Source organism: Anomaloglossus baeobatrachus, chromosome 5, assembly GCF_048569485.1.
Source record: "Anomaloglossus baeobatrachus isolate aAnoBae1 chromosome 5, aAnoBae1.hap1, whole genome shotgun sequence".
NCBI classification, from domain to species: domain Eukaryota; kingdom Metazoa; phylum Chordata; class Amphibia; order Anura; family Aromobatidae; genus Anomaloglossus; species Anomaloglossus baeobatrachus.
This window is the reverse complement of record NC_134357.1, coordinates 289,537,543-289,560,908: the sequence shown is the minus strand read 5'-3', so window position 1 is coordinate 289,560,908 and position 23,366 is coordinate 289,537,543. Positions and strand designations below refer to the sequence as shown.

The window sequence follows — 23,366 nt, the reverse complement described above, 5'->3', positions numbered from 1 at the left end:
TGTGCCGAATCGCCTTCGACCTCTCTCTCCCCGCCTTTGGACGTATAAGTAGAAGCCGGAGGTGATTGGGCGTGGGGATCGTGTGACATTACAACGTCCCATGAGCCCCAGGAGAACAAGTGTCGGCACTGTTGGGGATGTCGCTGTCACTGGAGGTATACCTTTTTTTTTTTTTTTTTTTTAACTGGGGAAAACATGGGGAGTACAAAGGGATTGACCTAGTAGTGGACCATTTTATTTGGAGCATCAATTACAGCTTGCCAGCGACATCTCATGCTGTTCAATTCAAGTTGTCTTCTGAGGCATAGCATCCCATTCTTATTGAAAGGTGGTCCTCAGATTGAGGTTCTGGAGTACAGAGTTATGAGCCTCTACTAAGCTGATTCCATACGTTATCTATGGGATTCAGGTCTGGAGAAAGTGCAGACCACTCTTTTTGCAGGTACAACAGTCCAGCAGCAGGTTCCTCAATAATATGATTTTGAGAGCTGGAGCATTGTCAATCATGAAGATGAAATTTAGTCCTGTGTTGTTCAGGCAGAGACACAATGACTGGATTAATGATGTGATTCAGGTAGTAGGGGCTTGTCACTGTACCATTCACAAAGTGTAGAGCAGTCCTGTATTGACTAGACACTCCTGCCCACACTGTAACACCACCATAAGGTCATCTGGGGACAACAGTGGCTGATGCATAGCGCTGCCCTGGATTTCTCCAACATCGTTGGTGGCCATCATTTCTACTCCTATAAGAATAAACTTGGTACTCAAGAAGAATAGAACATTTTTTATTGAAGATGCAGAATTGGACATCACATCATTTTTGATGTTTCAGGCCTATCTGGCCTTCATCGCAGTAGTGTAGATTAAAGAGCATAGGTATAGCAGCACTGATGAGGTAGGGGGTGCTGTGCGAGAGGCGCCTGTCACGCAGAACCTCTTGCTTCAATGGTGCTGCTATACCTATGCTCTTTAGTATTGTATAAATCTGCAGTTTCAATAAAAACTTACTCCTCTTGAATCTACATTGGAGTGCCAATTCTTGGCTTGTACAGTTGTTGGAGTGGTTTCCTACTTAAGAACCCACTATCAAGTCAGGAGTGACACTTATTCCCCTATACGTCATTTCTGCTCAGCATGAGACGATTTTCATCCGTGAACAGCACTGAGGCCCACCGGTCCCTCGTTCAGTGTAGATGATGCCCGTTCCTGGTGGTCTGGTCAGGTACCCTCACAGGTAATCTAGCACGAATACCCTGCTGATGCAAACTGTTCTGAATGCTTTAATGTGACATTTGGGTGCCTCTCACCTCACTTAAATATTCCTGGAGTTGTGTTGAATAAATCGTCCTGTTCCAAAGGGAATTGTTCACAATGAAGTGGTCATCATTATGAGATGTGGCGAAAGGACGTCCACTTCTTTGTGTTTCTGTTACTCTTCCAGTCTCCCAGTCTCTCTGTTGCAACCTGCTGATGACACTCTGAGACACTCTATGCTCAGTGGCTACTTCCATATGAGAACATCCTGCTTGAAGACTCGCAGTGCCGAGCTACTGTTGATCAATTGTTAGGTTTTATCTTGGTCTCATGATATCAAAATGTGAGGACTGTTTAAATACCATTTCTAATTGAACTCCAAATTTATTGGGCGATTCATGGATCAAACTATTATTGTGAATGTTATTATTAAGCTTCCTATTAGAGGACAGCAAGTTGTGCAAAAACTTTTGAAACTGAACAGTTTGACATGTGCATTCAAAAGTTTGGAGTAGGTCACAATAAGTTCACCTGAAAAGGTTAGGGTGTTGAGGAGGGCCATAAGATTAAATACTTAATTAACCTCTGGACATAGAGCACTGTGAGAAGTGTGTTCAATGAAATGAATTCTCTATACATAAGCCAGTCAGTTTTCAGAGGAAGCCAAGATGGCCCCCGATGACATCACAGACCCATCTACCATCAGCATGGATCCACCAGATGACGTCCCTCCCATCACCATCACCATGGATTCATCCACTGAAGTCAGACCCGCCCATCAACAGCAACACAGATCTCCCCATTGGTAGCCCATGAACTGTCCCACTAAATGGGCATATCTGAACTTGTGTACGCCCCTAGCCTATATTAAGAGGACGCATGCTCTGTACTCGCTCTGTTCGGTGCCATCTTTACTGTGATCAAGAAGAGATTTTCACATCCGACTGTGTCTGGTGTGATTTCTTTACACATGCACTTGGTCTACACCAATTCGGCCAGGCAGTAGGCAACTAGTGATCTCTGGTTAAGAGTTCACCCTAACAAGAGTGCATTTTAGGATCATCCTGCACTTCACCTGAGAGCCAAATATCCCTAACTTTTTGTCAGTAGTGTAATAAAGAAGATTCAGGCTGTTGGCTGTGTATAGTGTATAGGCAACACTATACTATATACACATACATATACAGTGGAACCTCGGTTTACGAGTAACTTGGTGTGCGAGTATTTCGCTATATGAGCAAAGCTTGCTGTAAATTTGTAACTCAGTTTACGAGCAAGCTTTGCTGTGCGAGCAAATACTCACCGCACACACTTCCAATTCCGTATTTTCACCGCGCTCTGACTCGCTCTTGCAGTCCGCAAATGCTCACGCACACACATTAGGCTCACCTTACCCTCCGTTCCCTCGGCGGCCTCTTCCCTGGTTCTTGTAGTCCGCAGGTATGTGTATCCGGTAACCATCGTGATGATGCAGGAGCTTCCGTTGTCAGCGCTTCTCAAAGGCAGTGCGCTGACCAATCAGAAGCAAGTGGCTCATGTGTATGACGTCTGCTGCTGAAGCGCTGACAGTGGAAGCACCGGCATCAGTCGTGATGGTGTCCAGATACACATATCTGCGGACTACAAGAACCAGGACGCCGGTGAGGAAACTGAGGGTAAGGTGAGCATTACATGTGTGTGTGTGTGTTGGCATAATAGGGGACTAGGATGGGACATTTACACAATTTGTTCAACAACTTGTTCAGTTTCCATTATTTCCTATGGGAAATTTAATTTTGCTTTGCTAGACAAGTAACTTGGTTTACAAGCACACTCCCAGAACGGATTGTTCTCGTAAATAAAGGTTCCACTGTAGTATATAGACATACTGTAATATAGCATACAGTATGGACCTGTATATACAGCATGGTGCAGTGTATGAGCCAGAACACACACACACACACACACACACACACACACACACACACACACACACACACACACACACACACACACACACACACGCACACGCACACACACACGTACACACGTACACACGTACACACGTGGCTCTGATGTTTAAGGCAGCAGATTAGAATGCAGGTTCTGGCGTGCTCGGTGTGATTGGAGAATCCTTTATCCTCATGGCGACGTCATTCTTCTCCCGCTACGGTCCTGTTTGTACTTTCCTTGCTCTATAGAGGCTTCCATGCACAGTACAAACTTTGCCAAAAATGAAAAAAAAAATCACGGACGGCGCATTTTTTTTTTTTCTTCGGATGGTAAAGTACCAGGGTTTTACAGACTGTCAGTAAATTTACGGGTGGTTGGTAACCGAGATCTGCTCTTCTGTATGGGGTCACCGTCTGGAGACCTGCTCTTCTTAGCGGTTTGCTAGACCTGGTGCTAATCCACTACGATAACAGACATCCGTGAGCCAGAGGTTGGCGATCCCTTTGCCTACAGTAATCAACATATAAGGAGTACTAAATAGAAAGGCGTATAACTCTGTCAGCAAATTAAAGAACAAAACATAATGACCTAGAATACGCTCAGCTGATGGTTCTCTTTAAAATGTAGTTTCCACAACTTTTTCATAGTTGTCCAGAGAGCAGAGGTCACTACTAGAGATGGGCGAATAGTAACTATTTAGGTTCAGATTATTCGTAACGAACCCCAAAGTACTATTTCAGTATTCGTCACAAATAGCAAACCTAATGCAAGTCAATGGGGATAAAGAGCAAATTATTTTTATTTTTTTTTTGCCATGCCAAATACCAGAATAGTACTCCGTAAGCGTTATCTGAACACAAATAGTTGTTGTTCGCTCATCACTAATCACTACCATTACTGCTGGACTGGTGGTCACTGCTGGAACCAGAAATGGTGATAATGTTAAGTCCTTTCAGTCCCCTAACCCTGCTGAGTTACTGCTTTCAGTCCTTTTGGAGAAGACCACAAGAGTGGTGAGAAAAGGATGGGTAGGTAATACTTTTTAATGCACCTTTTTATCAATAAGATATCTGTACCTGTGGCAACAAAACCAGGAATCTGGCTTCTGTGTTTCTAGTCAGTATTGGACCCTAGTTATACAGATCTTCAGATCTACAGCAGTATATTATGGTAATGCAGTGTATGAAATTTGCCATTTTATAAGCCAAGTGTAGTGAAGCCTACTCTTTTATAGTGGCATTTCACCTTTAAACACCTTTTTACAGCTTAGGCCCCTTTCACTCCAGTTTTTTTGCCATCAGTCACAAGATTGTGGCTAAACTGATGCGACTGATCCGTTTTTCAACGGATCCGACTAGCTGGGGGCTAAATAATTGGAGCATGCTCAGTTATAAAAAAACGGAATCTATCGCCAGATTCCGTCATCTGATGGATTGCGACGAATCCTGTGCCCATTGGCTTCCATTCTACCAAGTGATGGACGGCGACAGATATGTCGCTATCCGTTTTTTCGACGTACACAAAAAACATTACTGTGGCAGATGTCTCCGTCCAACGGACAAACAATTTTCGATGGCTGAAATTTGAGGCCATCCGCCGCAATCTGTCTAATACAAGTCAATGAGAAAAAAAATGATGTCGCCGGATCCGTTATTTTTTTAAAATTCGACAGCTTGTGACTAATGGCAAAAAACTGATGTGTGAAACTGGCCTTAGTAGCTTTGTGAATGCTGCACTGTAAAGAACTTGTCGGTCCTGACCTGCCGGATATTGATAGAGCAGACCTCTTATTTAAATCACCAACAAGAAGATGGTTTATATAAAAAAATTAACTTTTATTAATTATGAAACATTAAAAAATAGGCCGGATGTCTCGAGATAGCAAGCCCCTCAAAAGGGTAAAAATATATCAAAAATTATTATTATATTGGGAACCCCAAAAAAAATCACATAATTATCACCCCCGTATATAAAGAATTGTGATGGTCTCCTACGGGAGATCAGAAAATATAAATAATAGCGTCCCACACCTTCTCCGACGCACGTTTTGCACTTGTAGCACTTCTTCCAGGAGTGAAAGAACTTCATTCCTGGAAGAAGCGCTCCAAGTGCGAAACGTGCGTCGGAGAGAGTGTGGGACGCTATTATTTGTATTTTCTGATCTCCCGTAGGTATATTCTGTTACTGTTGTTTGTTACTGGTTCTTTTGAGCCATTGTATTTCTCTCATAACACACTTGTTATATATATATATATATATATATATATATATATATATATATATATATATATATATATATATATATATACCATTGCAATTCTTTATATACAGGGTGATAATTGTGTATTTGGGTTTTTTTGTTTGTTTTGTGTTCACAATATAATTTTTTTTATACTTTTTTTTTTTTTACCCTTTTGAGGGGCTTGCTTTCTCGAGACATCCAGTCTGTTTTTAATGTTTTATAATTAATAGAAGTTAGTTTATATAAAAATGTATCTTCTTGTTGGTGATTTATAGCTTAATGTTTGTATTTTCCTAATACTGATATACATAGTTTGTTGGTGTTGATGAGACCACTTATTTAGTTGAACCACTTACAATACAAGGAGCCATTTACTGTAAGGTTGCATAGAATGGATATCACAAGAACCAGATTTGTGTAGACTTTGACCGAGCGAGTGATGTTTGGAGATTTCAGCTCTAAGGCTATGTGCGCACTAGAAATGTGAATTTTCTCAAGAAAATTTCTTGAGAAACTTCTGCCAGTGAAAGATTTCCGGACCTGCGGAAAAAATCCGCACCAAATCCGCATGCGGTTTTGCCACGGATTTGCCGCGGATTTACCGCAGGTTTGTCCCTGCAATAAATAATAAAGATAATCGATAGACAGATAATGGATAGAGGGAAAGATGGATAGATGAATAGATAGATAGAGGGATAGATGAATAGATGGATAGATAGAGGGATAGATGGATAGATAGAGGGATAGATAGATGAGAAAAACCTATATAATGTTCCACCCCCCTGCATTTTCTAAGCTGGCACCCTTTAGTGACTTTCATGTGGCACTAAAGGGTGCTTAGCCTTGTATTTAGCCATAAAATAAATAATTAAAAAAAAACGACGTGAGGTCCCCCCATTTTTTTTGTAGCCAGCTAGGGTAAAGCAGACGGCTGCAGCCTGCAGACCACCGCTGGCAGCTTCACCTTGGCTGATAATCCAAAACAGTGGGCACCCCACGCTGTTATTTTAAATTTATATAAATAATTTAAAACAAAAAACGTGCGGTCCCCACCATATTGGATCACCAGCCAAGGTAAAGCGGACAGCTGGGGTCTGATATTCTCAGACTAGGGAGGTCCACTGTTATTGGACACTCCCCAGCCTAAAAATAGCAGGCCGCAGCCGCCCCAGAAGTGGCGCATCCATTAGACGTGCCAATCCTGGCGCTTTGCCCCAGCTCATCCCGCGCCCTGGTGCGTTGGCAAACGGGGTAATATATGGGGTTGATGCCAGATGTGTAATGTCACCTGGCATCAAGCCCTGGGGTTGGTGAGGTCAGGCGTCTATCAGATACCCGACATCACCAACCCAGTCAGTAATAATTAAAAAATAGACAACAAAAGTTTTATTTGAAAAAACACTCCCCAAAACATTCCCTCTTTAACCAATTTATTGAAAAGAGCACAATCAATTCCACGTCCGGCGTAATCCAATAAGGGGGGGGGGGGGGGCACGGCGATCCATACCATAGTCGCTGTCCCAGTCAATGAAGAACAGAATGTTCCCCATTGGCTGGGAGAGCAATGCAGTCACCTGAGCTAACATCATTAGGTCAGCTCAGGTCACTGCAGGGGATGACGAGCGCTGCCATCAGGAGCATAGATGAGATCATTACCTTCTGTGATCATCTCCTGTACTGCTGATGTCAGCGCTGTCACTGACTTCTATGCCCGCCGCGTTGTCAGAAGTATCGCGAGAGCCCGTGACGTCACCGCTAGTGACAGTCTCGGGCCGCTCGCGAGACGGGCATAGACAGCAGTGACAGCGCTGACGTCAGGAGGCAGGAGATCGTCACAGCAGGTAATGATCTCACCTCCTGACAGCAGCGATCGTCATCCCCGCGGCTCCCAGCACTGCAGGATGTCAGTGTCTGCCTGCGCTGCCGCGTGACAGGCTGCTGACACTGTGGGCAGACACTGACACCCTGCAGTGCTGGCAGCCGCGAGGCCGGAGCAGGACACAGACTGCACGGGCACCTGGAGGTCGCACGGAAGTGCTTCTGTGCGGCGTCCAGGGAGTGTGACGTGTGTTTACTCTGCTCCGCTTCCTCTTCCTGGCATAATGACATCGCTTCCTGCAAAACCGCAGGCAGCGATGAGCATTCCCGCAGGTAATTCGCGGCTATTCCGGTGGTATACCGCACATCATTGCTACCTGCGGAATACCCCCGGAATACCGCAGGTACCTGCGGAAATTAATGGACATGCACATTTTCTCAAGAAAGTTTCTCGAGAAAATTTTCTCAAGAAATTTTCTTGAGAAAAATCCGCACAGTGCGCACAGCTATTTTTTTTTTTTTTTTTTTTTCTCATTGAATTTCATGGGAAATGTCTGCACAAAGATTGCAGACATTTCTCAAGAAATTTCCGGGGCAAATCCGCGGGTAAATCCACAGGTAAAAAGCTCTAGTGCGCACATAGCCTAAAGCTCGACTTCTTAATGCAGCTCTTGTTGTAGCTCGTGATCCGATCAGAGCGTCCCAAGAATTTGAAATGTTGAAAGTGACTGAACTTCTGCAGATTTGCTCTATATATAAATGAGAGGCTTTAAGGCTGGGTCCACACCCTGAAACATGTCAGGAATTGAATGTTCGCAACCTGTTTTGTGTGGTTGGCGCTGACGTCTCTAGAAATGGCATTAGGGTATGTGCGCACGTTGCTTTTTACCTGCTTTTTTGCTGCTTTTTCTTCTGCGCTGTTTAATGCCAAAATGGATGTGTTCTTCTATTCAAGCAAAGTCTATGGGAATTTGGGTTTCTTGTTCACACTATGTTGTTCAAAATGCTGCCTTTTTGTGGCAGAACTTTGGTCAAAAACTCAGCTTTTCAAAGAAGCAACATGTCAATTGTTTTTGCCATTTGGGTTTTGCACTGCAAAGCTGAGTTTTTGACCAAAGTTCTGCCACAAAAAGGCAGCATTTTGAACAACATAGTGTGAACAAGAAACCCAAATTCCCATAGACTTTGCTTGAATAGAAGAACACATCCATTTTGGCATTAAACAGCGCAGAAGAAAAAGCAGCAAAAAAGCAGGTAAAAAGCAGGTAAAAAGCAACGTGCGCACATACCCTCAGAGCTGTATCCACAAGAAAAAATGACTCCAGTGCTGCACTCCTGGCAAAGACACGGGGCTCAAACAAGCTATAGGCATAGATCCTACTGTCCTTTTGTGGAGGACTATGATGCATGGGAACCCGGCCTGGAGCACATCTGACAAGTAACCATCTGTTATTTACTTGTGCTCCTTGGGGCTTTCTTCACCTGTTTCCTCCATTTCTTGCCATTTCCTAGATGCCTAAATAGAAGACGGAGAGGTTAATGATGACACCTCTAATTGATGGACTGAAAGCAGTGAGGAAAAAATTCCTAAAGGGAATCTGTCAGCAGGCTTTTACTTTGTAATATGAAGACAACAGGAGAGCAGGAGAAGGGGGCCAAGACACAGATCTTAGCTATGTAATTTATTTTACATACATTACATGTATACAATGTACACAGAAAGCTGTGGGGTTAGATTTCTGGGCTATGCTTCATCTAAGAACTGTGTCACAACTGCTGCACCCAGTAAGATAAGTGATACATTGCTGGAATCTGGCTCTCTTTTCTTATATTCTGCTGTGCTCAGATAAGGTAGCAAAAACTGGGTGACAGATTTCCATTAAAACACCACTTTAGCATTATTATTTTTTTCAGTGCTGGAGTTACACTTTAAATCTAAGTCCCCTGTGATATACTCGCCTTCCAGCATCTTCACTTTTTACCGATGTCGCTCTAGCTCCACTGTGCCATCTTGTGACAGTAACGTCTGACTGGCCGGAAGTCAGACGTTGCATCACAAGCTCCCAATGCATCTCTGAGAGCCAGAAACGAGGCTCACATAGATGTACTGATTTGTAACCTCCGGAGTGCTCCGTCAAATACTGAACCACACTGGCAGGTCACAAACTGCCGGAGCCTGATGGCGCGGTGCCGATAGAAGGTGAATCCGCCAGAAGGTGAGTATCAGTCGGCGGATTGCATTTAAAGCACCGCTCCAGAGATGCAAATAAAAAAACAACCGCTGGAGTGGCGCTTTAAGCTCCTTGTGTAAATTGTAGTCAGTTGTTTTGTCCCATGAGAAGATATAGAGACACAGCTTATTACTAACTGTCCTAAAGAATATCTTCTCTGAATGTAAACTTGTTACTAATCTGACACTATAACCAGGGGTTCTCCACTTTGGACATCCCCTACTTGTTAGGATTCAATGACTGTTAGGGTACTTTCACACTTGCGTTTTTTTTTTCCTTCCGTCACAATCCGCCCTTTTGGAAAACAGCGGAATCCGTTAACGGATTCCGCTGTTTCCCATAGACTTGTATGGATGACTGATTGTGCCAAAAGTACCTGCGTTGCTGCCGCTGGCTGACGTTGCGTCCGCCAGACAGAAGGAACGCAGCATGTAACGTTTTTTGAGCAGCGGAATCCTCTCTTTTTCACTGCGCATGCTCATCATTTATTTTCTTTAAATCACAGAAACTTTTTGTCTCTTGGTGGCCGAACGTTCAGCTGATCGCCCGGCCGCCGGCATGTAAGAGCGCTCAGGTGATCGCCCGGCCGCCGGCATGTGAGAGCGCTCAGGTGATCGCCCGGCCGCCGGCATGTGAGAGCGCTCAGGTGATCGCCCGGCCGCCGGCATGTGAGAGCGCTCAGGTGATCGCCCGGCCGCCGGCATGTGAGAGCGCTCAGGTGATCGCCCGGCCGCCGGCATGTGAGAGCGTTCAGCTGATCGCCCGGCCGCCGGCATGTGAGAGCGCTCAGGTGATCGCCCGGCCGCCGGCATGTGAGAGCGCTCAGGTGATCGCCCGGCCGCCGGCATGTGAGAGCGCTCAGGTGATCGTTAATAATAGTCTGCTGCCAGTAAAACTGTAAAGAAGAAAAAAAATAAATAAAAGCTTTCCGTTGTTTTGTACGATCCATTGTGCCATTATATGCATCGCATCGGTCACACAACACAATGCAACGGATGCCGTTCAATGCAAGTGTGAAACTAGCCTTAGCCTATCCTAAAGCATTCTTCTGTGGGATCCCTGTAATCATGTATAATCTCTTGGTTACCTGGCAATAAGTGTTACATTTTCCTGTAGCGCCTCCCAAAGGATATTTTAAAGTATAGGATCACAGCTGATACTTTCTGTGAAGTAAAACATATCCCTGTTTATTTATTAAATGTTCTATCTCAAAGAAACAATTATTTTTGATCCTGTGCTGTAATGTCTGTATACTTTTTTTTTTTTTTTTTTTTTTTTTTTTTTTACTTCCTTGCCTAGGAGCTGTGGTATGATTAGACCACGTTCCTGTACAGTCAGACACAACCATTACACAGTACATAACAGGGGCACATATATAAGATTATCTCAACACAGGAACATTTTATATATTCATTTTTTTTTTTTTTTTATTTTGGCACTTTATTATTATTCAAAGATCTATTGAATAAAAAGAACTGTGTGGGGAAAACCCCCTTTAACACATTCACTATCTAGGTTGTACTGGTACGTTTTTGGCCACGTCTGTCCCTTTGACGCGGGCTCGCATAGCGCATTATTCCATGCACGTGTATGCTGATTTGATCAGCATACATGTGCAGCTAACAGGCACAGATGGATCGGAGATTCACCCGCACCTGTTAGCCCCTTCTCTGACAGCCTGATCTAAAGCAATCCGGCAGGGATCGCACTGTTCCCTGCTGCCAATGGCGGACTCGTGGTGCAATTAGATAACACAAATTGGTTTGCATGGCAGCGTGGGGGTCTGATGATGATCCCTGTCACTGCCATGACATGTTTTCTCTGAATGCCGGCAAAGCGCTGGCACTCACACAGTAGTTTGTGTAAAACGTTTGTTGTGCACTCAGCGTGGTTACTGGTGGTACAGGTTGGGCTGAGTATAAACCCACTCCACAGAGTGCACAGTGCCGATGCAGACACCCTTCTCAATACAGGACTAAGCTACCAAATGAGTAAGACCTGGGAAAGGTCAAAATGTCTATAATTACCGTATTTTTCATTTTATAAGATGCACCAGATTATAAGACGCACCCCAAATTCAGAGCAAGAATAGGTGAAGGAAAAAAAGTCAGTTTTGTAATCCGGTGGTGTCTTACTGGAGGGGGCAGTAGCTGTGGTGGAGGAGACTGTGCTGGGCCTTCGGCAGAGGCTGGGACTCGAGCTGCAGCGGAGGCTGGGGTTGCTGGGCTGGGGTTGCTGGGCTGGGGTTGCTGGGCTGGGGCGGCTGCAGCGGAGGCTGGGGCGGCTGCAGCGGAGGCTGGGGCGGCTGCAGCGGAGGCTGGGGCTGCGGCTTCAAACGGGGAGGGCTTCAAAGAAATGGTGTCTGGAGTCGGCGCAGATTGAGCTCTAGGCTCAATGGCAAGCCGAGTTCTCATCTGCACAAGTGCCACCTCCGGGCGCCATTTTCCATAAGTCCGCTGGAGGGCGATCAATGAACCGGAGGCGGTGCCTGCACAGATGAGAGCTTGAATATGCGCCGACTCCGGGCAGCATTATTTGAACTTCTCACCGGCCAACCCGAAGCGCCAGTAAAGCCGCCGGAGATCCCGGACAGCAGCCCCAGGACCAGCTGACGGAGACAACTTGCAGACCCTGCACAGCCACTGCAGCAGCTGGAGACCCACACAACAGCTGCTGACACTGCACAGCTGCCCCAGCATCAGCCTCCGCAGATCCCGCACCAACCCAGCCGCCTCAGCCACCTGCAAGCCGCCGCAGCATTCCCCCGGCCCCCTCTCCACCATCCCGGGAAGCTACATTCAGATTATGAGATGCACCCCTCACTTTCCTCCCAAATTTTTGGGAGAAAAAGTGTCTTATCCGAAAAATACAGTAATTTTGTTTATGTCCTAATATTATGGAATTACCCTTTACTCAATACATTGAGATACACTTTTTTTATTTTTTTTTTTTTTTTTTTTGCATCTAAACTATTGTGATGTGCGTTTTTTTTTTTTTTTTTGTTCTTCATAGGCACTCACAGTAACACAGCAGTTCTGATCAGAGCCATGCCGAAGCACCGCTCTGATCAGGAGAAGCGATCGTAGTGTGCAGGCATAAAATCCCCTAGGGGGACTAGTATAAGAAGCCATTACTGAGCCCCCAGATCTTGAAAAATGAATGCTGCGGGTCTTGGAAAAGGGAGACAAAAGTGCATTTTTTTTTTTTTTTTTCCACCATATAGATAAAAGCAAAACTATACATGTTTGGTATCTATAAACTCATAATGCCAGGTCAGTTTTACTATGTAGTGAACACTGTTAATTTAATTAAATAAATCGTGCAATTGAATTGCACTTTTTTTCTAGTTTCACCACACTTGGATTTTATTTTACCTGTTTTCCAGTACAATATGGGGCAGAATGAATGGTGGTGTTAAAAAGTACAACTTCTCCCACAAAAAAAACAAGCCCTCATATGGCGATATTGACGGAAAAAAACCCCGTTATGGCTCATGGAAGAAGGTGAGGAAAAAAAACGGAAACTCTCACAGGGGTGAAGGGGTTAATGCAGGACTTATCCTCCAGAGCCAGACACTTTTTGTTAGGGCTCTCAACTCTGGCCAAAAGATGATCCTGAGCACCCTACCCTCCCCCATTGCCTCCAAAACTCAAGCTGTCTGTGTAAACAGGTCTCTTTTTTTTTTTTTTTTTTTTTTCCCTTCTCTGAAGGGTGTGATTGTATTAATACATTGTTTGGCTCCTTGAAAGAATCGAGATGGAAATGTCTACCTGTTGGCTATGTGGCAGTATTAATCAACTCCTCCGTTGTAAGCAACAATACGGCTATGTTCTTCTCATGCTTTTAGCCACTAGTCAATAGCTCCATCAGGGCTTACGTCTATTGACTTTAATGAGGCAGACGGCGTCAGTTTGGGACATTTTGGGGCTGTCCGTCCTGTGAGTAAATATTAGAGAGACATTTTCTCCTTTTAAAGGGGTTTTCCAATGAACAAAGTTAATTTTTAATCAATATATCTTGGAATATTAATTTCCATAATTGAATGTTTTTAAAAAAAAAAGTCTCTGCGCGCAAATAATCTTGTATATGTTTCCCTGCTATGTACTGTGTAATGGCAGTGTCTGACTATACAGGAACATGGTCTGATCATACCAATCTCCTGGGGAGGACTCTAAAGAGTCTAGAAACATTACTGCACGGTCTCATAAATGATTCTTTTTGTGAGGTAAAACATTTCCCTGCTCTTTTTTAAAGGGAAGCTCTCACCAGATTTTGGGGTTCTAAACCAAATCTAGCACCTTATGCAGCGCCTGTGCATCTTGTGGCCGGACTCACCCTGCAGATCTCACAAATATCTTTTTTTTTTTTTTTTTTTTTTTTTTATAATATTTCCCGCCATGTGTACTAATCCTTGGGTCCGGGTCGATGGACATCCTATGTTGAGGCTCCTGTCTGTCCTTTTGGCACTGATCGTCGTCCTCCTTTGATTGACGTGGATGACTCCTGGCACCATCGTCGTAGCTGGGTATAATCTTGCTGATGATAGGTTCCTTTTTTTTTTTTTTTTTTTTTTTTCTTTAAAAAAAAAAATAAAAAAGCTTTACCTCAAAGACCTGCATTGTGTATACTATGTCTGTATACTTTCTCCCCGGCCCCGGAGATGTGGTATGATCAGACAATGTCCTGTTATAAGATTATCTCAGCACAGAAATATATAATATATAATATATTGTGTGTGTGTGTGTGTGTGTGTGTGTGTGTGTGTGTGTGTGTGTGTGTGTGTATATATAATCTATCTCTATATCTATATCTCTCGCTCTTGTTAAATTGTGTAACTTAAGGCCCCGTCACACTAAGCAACATCGCTAGCAACATCGCTGCTAACGAACAACTTTTGTGACGTTGCTAGCGATGTTGCTGTGTGTGACATCCAGCAACAACCTGGCCCCTGCTGTGAGGTCGTTGGTTGTTGCTGAATGTCCTGGGCCATTTTTTAGTTGTTGCTGTCCCGCTGTGAAGCACAGATCGCTGTGTGTGACAGCGAGACAGCAACAACTAATGTGCAGTGAGCAGGAGCCGGCTTCTGCGGAGGCTGGTAACCAATGTAAACATCGGGTAACCAAGAAGCCCTGTCCTTGGTTACCCGATATTTACCTTTGATACCAGCCTCCTCCGCTCTCACTGTCAGTGCCGGCTCCTGCTCTCTGCACATGTAGCTGCAGCACACATCAGGTAATTAACCCGATGTGTGCTGTAACTAGGAGAGCAAGGAGCCAGCACTAAGCAGTGTGCGCTGCTCCCTGCTCTGTGCACATTTAGCTGCAGCACACATCGGGTTAATTAACCTGATGTGTGCTGTAACTAGGAGACTGGGGGCTGGTCACTGGTTGCTGGTGAGCTCACCAGCAACTCGTGTAGCCACGCTCCAGCGATCCCTGCCAGGTCAGGTTGCTGGTGGGATCGCTGGAGCGTCGCAGTGTGACATCTCACCAGCAACCTCCTAGCAACTTACCAGGGATCCCTATCGTTGTTGGGATCGCTGGTAAGTTGCTTAGTGTGACTGGACCTTTATTGTTTCCAGATCTATTGATTTAGAAGCAACTTTGTAGGATAACCCCTTTAAGATACTTGTAATGGGGTAATGCTACCAGGTACGCCACATATTGGCGTAACAAAAAACAAGTTTTTTAGAACTAGAAGACAGGATCCCCCCCCCCCCTTATCTAACTTCTGCTTTTATGCAAATGTTTCTACATGGACATCCAGACTACAAAAATGTATCTCCTCTTCCTTGTTCCTTGTCTTGGATATCTGAGAAGTGTGACAGATTAGTAACCCTTTTGACTACATAACATTTAAATCCAAAAAGGCCACATGTGCTGTAAGTTGCTATATGGTGCTGTGTGAAGGTGATATAAGCCGTCCTGTATATAGTCACAGTACCTCATTTATGGGTCCTGATGATTGGGGGTTCTACTGGTGCAAAGGGTAAATGACTTGTTTTGGATCCACTTTTCTGGGACTTCTACTTAGGCTGCTTTCACACTACGTTTTTTTTTTTTAACCTGCGTCCTGAATGTTTGTTTTTTTTTTTTTTTTTTGCTGCAAAATCGGATCCAGTGCAAATGCGTTTTCATTTCAATGCATTTACAATGCACTCGCGTCAACATGCCTTCACCTGCGTTTGCGTGCGTTATAGTCAGGATCCAGCAAGTTGCAGCTTTTTAACATTGTTTAAAAACGCTACTTGTAGCGTTTTTGAGCTGCGTCCAAATACTGCAAATTGCTGGATCCTGACTATACTGCACGCAAACGTATGTGATCGCTGGCATGCTGATAGACAGGATCCTGCTTGCTCTACTGAGCATGCCCAGAAGCCACAGCGAGAGTATGTTTCTTTATTCCTGTTTCGCGCGCGCTCTGTTTCGCGCGCGCTCTGTTTCGCGCGCGCTCTGTTTCGCGCGCGCTCTGTTTCGCGCGCGCTCTCTCTCGCTCCCCAGCGGCATCTGAATTCCTAGTCTGTCACGTTCAGTTCCCCTCACTCCGATCACATGACTCCAATGCCCCCCCATAAACGTCAAGTGGCAGGATCCTGCAAAATAACACATACGTTTGCATGTGTTTTTCTTTAGAAAAACAGGATCCGCTTTTGCAGCAAAAATCGTTCAGGACGCATGCTAAAAAAAAGTAGCGTGAAAGCAGCCTTATCTGTAGACCCCCCTTTTTTGTGTTAGAGACAGAGGACCGTGCATACAAGTCACTGATTTGTCCTCCAGTTGACTTGCTCCACCGTGACAAGCCCTTCTTGATATGAAGCTAGGCCGGTGGTCCGCTAACTAGCCATTACCTCAGTGATGATCCGTTGTCAGGATTACTACACTTGGATCACACACCTGCCTTCTTCAGGAATTGTTCTTTGGTGGCTGATAGTACAGCAAGGTGTTATAGCGCGATTACATGCCACCATGAACCGTCACTGTGTAATTCTGTAATTTCATATATAACTGGCTGTATGTGTTTGCGATGAAGAAATTATCTTCTAGAAGTATAGGTGATGGCATCTAATGGAAACAAAATAAATAGTTAATGTGCACAGCTGTTGTAACTTATTCATTCCACGTGAATATTTCCTTCTTCAAAGTTTGTATAAATGTCTATTTTATTTCAAACATATTACTTATGAGTAAGGGTCACCATGACCTGAAACGCGTAAGGATTTTCTATTTATACATGTATATTTTAACATGTTTCCAATAAAAGGATGTTTTATTTAAATTGAAGATTGGACTGCAGGTGCTGGAATTCCATCTTTGTATTTGGATCTAATTGCAACAACTTTGCCAGTAGTGGCCAAAAGGCTCTTCTAGGGAACGTGCCTAAGATCCAATGACACTTTGTGTAGGACACAGTTTCAACTGCCATGCAGGGACACAAGTGTTCTCCACAGGAGACCGCAGCTGCCCGTGCCCACAATCAGGGTTCGGGCCACTGCAGACTTTCTCTCTGTTCTACCTGTGGAGAACACTTGTGTCTCCGCAGCATAAATTGGCATGCTGCGGCTTGGGAGGCCGTGCCACAGGTCAGTTTACGCTGCAGAGAAAAGAGGCACAGTGGGATTTCTATTAGTCCCGTCCACTGTGCTTGTACTGTACAATGCATCGTTTTGGACTCAGCAAAAACATGGTACATCCAAAAAACAGGGAAGCCTGCCTTAAAGCTGTCTAAGAACAACACATATGTAGTTGAGCTGTTCCAGGCTATGGTCCGGACACTGATTTACATGAGAATCTGCCTCCAGACTTTATTTTTAATAAGAGGGGGAGTTAGCAGTGTGAGATGTGCAACTAATACAAACAATTGAACCTGGTCTTCTCACAAACACGTTAGCAGCTGCAGCTCTCACAGCTCTGCTGTATTGTAACCCTATATGTGAGATGGAGGCTGAGGCACCTGCCGATGTCAGTTATAGTCACACACCGCTCTGCAGGAGACCACAGAGCGGCCATCTCACTGGTAATATACCCTTCTATATAATATAGGCCCTGGAAGCAGATTCTCAGGGAAACCAGTGCCCAGCCCATAGCCCGGAACCAGGGCCGGCTCCAGGTTTTTGTGGGCCCTGGGCGGAAGAGTCCCGGTGGGCCCCATCCACACGCAGACACACACACATACGTACACATACATATACATATTTAAAGACAAACTCACAAAAATACGTATAGAACTGACATATCTATACAGTCATATACACTGACATACATAGATACACATCATACATGCATACAGACACACAACACAACTCTGCTAGATACATACATACATACAGACACACACAGCTCTGCTGGATACATACACACATAGCTCTGCTACATACACACATAGCTCTGCTACATACATACACAGCTCTGCTGGATACATACACACATAGCTCTGCTACATACATACACACATAGCTCTGCTACATACATAGCTCTGCTACATACATACATGAATCTGCTACATACATACACACATAGCTCTGCTACATACATACACACATAGCTCTGCTACATACATACACACATAGCTCTGCTGCATACATACACACATAGCTCTGCTACATACATAGCTCTGCTACATACATACATACACATAGCTCTGCTACATACATACATGAATCTGCTACATACATACACACATAGCTCTGCTGCATACATACACACCTAGCTCTGCTACATACACATAGCTCTGCTACATACATACATGAATCTGCTACATACACACATAGCTCTGCTACATACATACACACATAGCTCTGCTACATACATACACACATAGCTCTGCTACATACATACACACATAGCTCTGCTACATACATACACACATAGCTCTGCTGCATACATACACACATAGCTCTGCTACATACATAGCTCTGCTACATACATACATGAATCTGCTACATACATACACACATAGCTCTGCTACATACATACACACCTAGCTCTGCTGCATACATACACACCTAGCTCTGCTATATACATACACACCTAGCTCTGCTATATACATACACACATAGCTCTGCTACATACATACACACATAGCTCTGCTGCATACATACACACATAGCTCTGCTACATACACATAGCTCTGCTACATACATACATGAATCTGCTACATACATACACACATAGCTCTGCTACATACATACACACATAGCTCTGCTACATACATACACACATAGCTCTGCTACATACATAGCTCTGCTACATACATGAATCTGCTACATACATACACACATAGCTCTGCTACATACATACATGAATCTGCTACATACATACACACATAGCTCTGCTACATACATACATGAATCTGCTACATACATACACATATAGCTCTGCTACATACATACACATATAGCTCTGCTACATACATACAGACATAGCTCTGCTACATACATACACACATAGCTCTGCTACATACATACAGACACACACGTAGCTCTGTGGGGCCCACACACACAGCTCCAGGGGCCAGCACATACAGCACCGGGGGGCAGGGCATACACCTAAGGGGGGAGAAGCCCATACAGCTCCCCAGGGCCCATAAATCGGGGGCGGGGAGGGCACACACCTCTCAGGTCACGGTGGAGAGGGGGCCCACACAGCGCCGGAGAGGGGGCCCACACAGCGCCGGAGAGAAGAGCTGTGCTGGGGGTCGCTGGCTGGCACTGCAACTCCTTCATCTGTGGGACTGAGCAGGCCGGTCGGTAGCTCCGCCCACAGATGAAGTTCAAACCAGGAAGTCTGCGCGCCTTAAAGGGACGGCGCTGCAGATTCCTGCCGAGGACTGCGGAACTCGGCCCGGGGGCAGCAGAACTAAGGCGAGGGGGCCCCGGCCAAGGGGCACCAGAACTGACGAGGCCGAGTGGGCCCCCCCGGCTCTCCAGGGCCCCGGCATTTGCCCAGGTATGCCGCGTGCTGACGCCGGCCCTGCCCGGAACAGCTCATTTACATATGAGAAAAGTGTGGATTTCTCTGGACTAAGACACCGGATCACAGAAGTCAATGAATCCTTTTATTCAGCTTCTTTTGACTTCCATGGCCATATAGATGACTTAAAAGTGTTGATCCAACTGACACATTCTCTTTAATAAGTGACACATAACTGAAATCTGTGTTTCAGCCTCTCTCCTGCTGTCTTCAGGGCCTATACAGTAGAAAGAGCCTGCTGACAGTCCCTTTTTAAACCTTTTTTTACACTGTCCTAAATTGTTGCCTCCTTAGGATCTATTAAATCCTACATGTCTCAGTTACTTTAAGAAGTGTGTACGCTGGACCTTGATATGCGTCTCTATTCACACAGATTCCCTGTATCCTCTTTAGGGACTGTTTTGATTTGACTGATCTGATTATGATCTGTTTGGCCGTGCCTCCTTGGATATGTGTGAGCAGCCCCTTACATGAATATAGTAGTGTTACAAGTAAAATATATCTTTGTACCGTGTTAGCCAGTAGAGAAAAAAAAAATTGTTTAAAAGAACAGAGAGTCCTCAGTGGTTGATACCTTTTAATGGCTAACTGAAAAGATGGTAATAATTGCAAGCTTTCGAGACTACTCAGGTCTCTTCATCAGGCATGGTATAACACAAAATATATATATAGTAGTGTTGTCAGTCCTGTGCCTCTTTTGCTCCTCATTTAAAGGGAATCTGTCACCAGGTTTTTGCTCCCACATCTGAGCGCAGCATAATAGAGACCCTGATTCCAGCGATGTGTCACTTACTGAGCTGTTTGCTGTCATTTTGATAAAATTAATGTTTTCTCTGCTGCAGATCTAGCAATTATACAGAGCTCATGAATATGTTGGACTACCTGTCAGCAGGACAAGTAGTCCTCTAATGATGATCTACTACTGATTTTAATCAGTGATTTTATCAAAACGACACTAAGCAGCCCAGTAAGTAACACACCGCTGGAATCAGGATTTCTGCCCCTATGTTATGCTGCTCTCACATTAGGTGGCAAAAACCTGGTGACAGTCCTTTTAACCCCATTGCTGTTTTGGCCACGGTCTTGTAGTATTCCCTGACGATGGCTATGTGTGTAATAGGGGTGGGGAGCCATCTGTGTGTGTTGTAGGCCGGGTACGTATGTGTACAGTCTTCCACGACACACGTGGCGGCTGCTTGCTGATAGGTCTATCATTTCTATGATAGTAATGTTATCTCCTTTTTCTCTGCAGATGTGTTACATGAACCCTGCATTTTGCAGAGCGCTGTGCGACGTCTAAGAACTCCCTGCGCTTTCCTTTTTTTTTTTTTCTAGGTAAGATATTTATGGTAACTGCTAATTAACACTTGAATAATTTAGTTATTCTAGCTTTTATTTTGGTGCTGAGAATGATGTGACCTTTCCATATCTAACGTTTCTCATGCACATCATTTATACAGTGGGAGCCCGACCTGGCAATGCATTTCTGTTTGTATCTGTACATGTCAGCAGTTATTCGTTTCATCTTATCCACAAGCACTTTACTAATATACCGTATTGTTCGCTTTATAAGACGCACCGGATTATAAGACGCACCCCCAAATTTGGTGAAGGAATAGAGAATTTTTTTTTTTTTAATAAATGGGGTCCGTCTTATAATGCCAGTGTCTGTCTAACAAATCATATAGGGTATATGTCTCTCATAACCCCTCATCCTAAAATTAGCTCCCCTTAATCTGGATATGGCCCCCCTATATTGAATATAGCTTTCTTGTGCTGGCACACGTCCCCCAGTGATGCAACATGTCCCCTGTGGCTGGCACAGACTGGTCCCCTGTGGCTGGCACAGACTGGTCCCCTGTGGCTGGCACAGACTGGTCCCCTGTGGCTGGCACAGACTGGTCCCCTGTGGCTGGCACAGACTGGTCCCCTGTGGCTGGCACAGACTGGTCCCCTGTGGCTGGCACAGACTGGTCCCCTGTGGCTGGCACAGACTGGTCCCCTGTGGCTGGCACAGACTGGCCCCCTGTGGCTGGCACAGACTGGCCCCCTGTGGCTGGCACAGACTGGCCCCCTGTGGCTGGCACAGACTGGCCCCCTGTGGCTGGCACAGACTGGCCCCCTGTGGCTGGCACAGACTGGCCCCCTGTGGCTGGCACAGACTGGCCCCCTGTGGCTGGCACAGACTGGCCCCCTGTGGCTGGCACAGACTGGCCCCCTGTGGCTGGCACAGACTGGCCCCCTGTGTTAGATATCGCCCCCATGCTGCTGCTTTTAGTAAAATAAACTTTCTTTACCTTCTCCAGCACTGTGCTCCTTCGTGTCCCCGAGCTCCGGCCTCCTGCCTGCATTTCCTGGTTCACGGTCCCGGTCATTTGATCGGCACAGCAGAGTGAGCAGAGTGAGACCGGGGAGACACGCTGGAGGGGGTAAGTAAACAGTTTTTTGTTTTTTTTTTATTTTACTATGGGCAGCAGCATGGGGGCCATAGCTAACACAGGAAGGGGGGGCATGTGCCGTCAAAGGGGCACAGTCAGATATAAAATGCGCCGCTCCCCCCAGCCCATCGCCGCGGTGCGGTTTCAGCACCACGGTGATGGACAGCGGCTTTGCATATTATATGAGCGGGAGCAGGAGATCAAAGGCTCCCTCCCGCAGCTTCACCAGCCTCCACCAGCACCACTCCAAAGCGGCCCCCACCTCCCCTGGACCCTGCAGTATATAATCCGTATATTCGGATTATAAGACGCACCCCCTACTTTCCCCCAAAATTTGGGGGAACCAAAGTGCGTCCTGTAAAGCAAAAAATACGGTAATTCTACCTCACCATGAAGCAACAGGCCACAAGGGGGAACTCCAACATGGATTCTGTATTTTACTTACAGTGGATCTGTCAGTCCTATGTTATGGTAGCATATTACAGCTCCTTGTAGCCAAAAGGCAAAAAGAATTAGTGCTGTTTGGCCAATAGAAGAGTTCACATACAAGTGCATCTCAATAAATTTACAATATCACCAAAAAGTTAACTTGTATCAATAATTCAATACAAAAAGGGAAATACATATTGTATAGAGTCATTACACACAGAGGGATCTATTTCAAGTGATTTATTTCTGTTTTTAAAATATTGATGATTATGGCTTACAGGCAATGAAATCCCATTGCTCAGTGGTCCAAGGTTTTTTCAGATGAAAGTAAATTTTGCATTTCATTTGCAAATCGCGGTCCCAGAGTCTGGAGGAAGAGTGGAGAGGCCACAATCCAAGCTGCTGAGGTCTAGTGTGACATTTCCACAATCAGTGATGGTTTGCCATCTGGGCGGCACGGTGGCTCAGTGGTTAGCACTGCAGCCTTGCAGCGCTGGGGTCCTGGGTTCTAGTCCCACTCAGGACAACATCTGTAAGGAGTTTGTATGTTCTCCCCGTGTTTGCGTGGGTTTCCTCCGGGTTCTCCGGTTTCCTCCCACACTCCAAAAACATACTGATAGGGAATTTAGATTGTGAGCCCCAATGGGGACAGTATTGCTGATGTATGTAAAAGCGCTGTGGACTTAATAGTGCTATATAAGTGAATGAAATATTATATATTAATATTATATATCTGCTGGTGTAGGTCCACTGTGTATTATCAAGACCAAAGTCAGCGCAGCCGTCTGCCAGGACGTTTTAGAGCACTTCATGCTCCCTCTGCCGACAAGCTGTTATTGAGAAGCACTTGTAATACAGTGGACTCATAGTTGGCTCTCATGGACTACAGGGTTGATATTGTGTATAAAGCTCTGGGGGGCACAGGGCCTCTCTTCACATAAATATCACGATTCTATGGGTCTCTTGTATTAGTTTACCTTTTCATTCTGAGTAGTAACTTGTAATATACTGCCCTCGCATACTAAACCACCAGATCTGCTTTAGGTGGATG

General features: G+C 45.0%; 1 protein-coding gene across 3 annotated transcripts in view; it reads left to right on the top strand.

Annotated features, from left to right (window-relative positions):
* The window catches only part of SEC14L1 (SEC14 like lipid binding 1), a 90,352-nt gene that overhangs the window by 3,500 nt on the left and 63,486 nt on the right, over positions 1–23,366 (top strand). For 2 of the 3 annotated variants that reach the window (XM_075349548.1, XM_075349550.1), the window contains exon 2: positions 20,701–20,783. The exons of the other annotated variant lie outside the window; for it this stretch is intronic. The gene's annotated coding sequence lies outside the window, so the exon portion shown is untranslated. The remainder of the gene's footprint in view (positions 1–20,700; positions 20,784–23,366) is intronic. 3 annotated transcript variants of the gene reach the window in all.